The sequence below is a fragment of the Neltuma alba genome, unplaced genomic scaffold (genome assembly GCF_004799145.2).
Source record: "Neltuma alba isolate B1F8T4 unplaced genomic scaffold, ASM479914v2 tig00012981_pilon, whole genome shotgun sequence".
Taxonomy (NCBI): Eukaryota; Viridiplantae; Streptophyta; class Magnoliopsida; order Fabales; family Fabaceae; genus Neltuma; species Neltuma alba.
In genome coordinates, this window is record NW_021637338.1 from 353,732 (window position 1) to 355,545 (window position 1,814).

Genomic DNA, 1,814 nt, shown 5'->3' on the forward strand with positions numbered 1-1,814 from the left:
TATATAGGGGAGGCCCCCTGGAGGCAAGTGATCACGTCGAAAGGACGAATTCGTTGCAGATCCCCCCCCCCCTCTTTATGCACAAGGAATAGTGTTTTATGCACAAGAACATCGTTTGAACTCCGAGGCTTCGCAGGAAGGCTCCGAATGAAGTTGCGGGTCTCTCACGTTATAAAATACACAATCCGCAAACTCATAAACCTTTTATTGGCTTATACAAGTACCCGGTCAAAAAATTGGCTGATATAAGCATAACATCTAATTGTTGACCAAAAAGCTGGCAAAAAAAAGACAAAAAATCTATAATTATTAATGTCCACATGTAATTATTAACTGAAGTCTTCAATGCATGAGGAATTAATGACAATTTGATCATTATAGAGTATAAAGTATAAACTTCAATTTTTAATTTCTGATATATTTCTATTTTAACAGACATAATATTACAAATACTACATCTTTGAATCTCATATTAACGCTTAATATATATGTGTGGATAATTAACATTAGTTACCATTTCATTATTGCAATTAAACTAGTTAAATTTAGAAAGCTTTCAGTAGTAAAAGGAAATCGGAAAATCCAAGTTACAACAAGCTTAGAATATGAAAACGATTTTTTAAATTTAATTTTTTTAAAAAATAATAACTGTTAAAAAATGATTCTTTAATATTAATGGTTACAATTGAAAAAAAAAACAGTGTTAGGATTAGAGACTGAGAGGAATGAAAAATAAGGACTAAACTAAAATCTTATATAAAGTATAAACTTACGGATGTACTTTTGCCAATTGTTAATATATTATCAATAATATAATAAATTTTGTATTTAATTGTAGTACTATTCAGAGTTCCAGATTGATTTAATTGGATCCCAATGTTATCATATAATTTTGGACCGAACTCTGCTACGGATTCATCCATTACAATGGAAGATAGTATAATTTCCACTTCAATTAAATAAGAGGTCAGGGGGACAAGTGCATGCTCTAATCTAAAGTTCTTTTATCAACAGGAGTTGGATCTTACAGAAGAAGTTAGTCTCTCTCATAACGTGATGAATCAAAATTCAAATTTCTACTAAAAGATACCCACATTTAGTAGCTAAAAGTGTTTGAACATGATTATCTCTAATAAGAGCATATCTATGCCTATCAAAAAATAATCTGAAATCTTCTATACTCACTCTGTCAATCTCTCTGTTCTCTATATCTCTTGAGTCTTAATCTCGTGTCAAGTCAATTTAATATTCTTCTAATTCTTAATATAAGATCTACATAATTAATTTAAGGATGTGAAAAGGGTCAAATAAATTACTTAATTATGTAATAAAAATCAACTGATCTCTCAAAAAAATACTTCTAAATAATCTTAAATTATATATTAATTATAAGTTAAGTGGATTAAATGAGAAAAAAAGTGATAAATATTAGAAATAAATGCATAAAAAATCCTGTATTTAAAATCAAAACCAAACTCCTTATCAGCGCTCATAACTGGTGCATTGATTTTTGCTTCAAAAGGTCACTTGGGTTGGTCTTAGCACCGCCACACCCCGTATCGAGAGTAATACAGTAGTGTTGACAAATTATGAGTAGATTGGCTTTTAATAAATTTCAGCACCCAACTTATCCTTAATATTACCTATGATCCTTAATGTAAAAAATAATATGAGATTTAATTTAGTATTAAATATAAGACTTCAATTTATTTTATTTTTTATATTTATCTATTTTTTAAAGATAATCTTTGTAGTAGTTGCACATATTAAATGTTTCATTAAATAATAATTTTAACTAATAAACATGAATAATA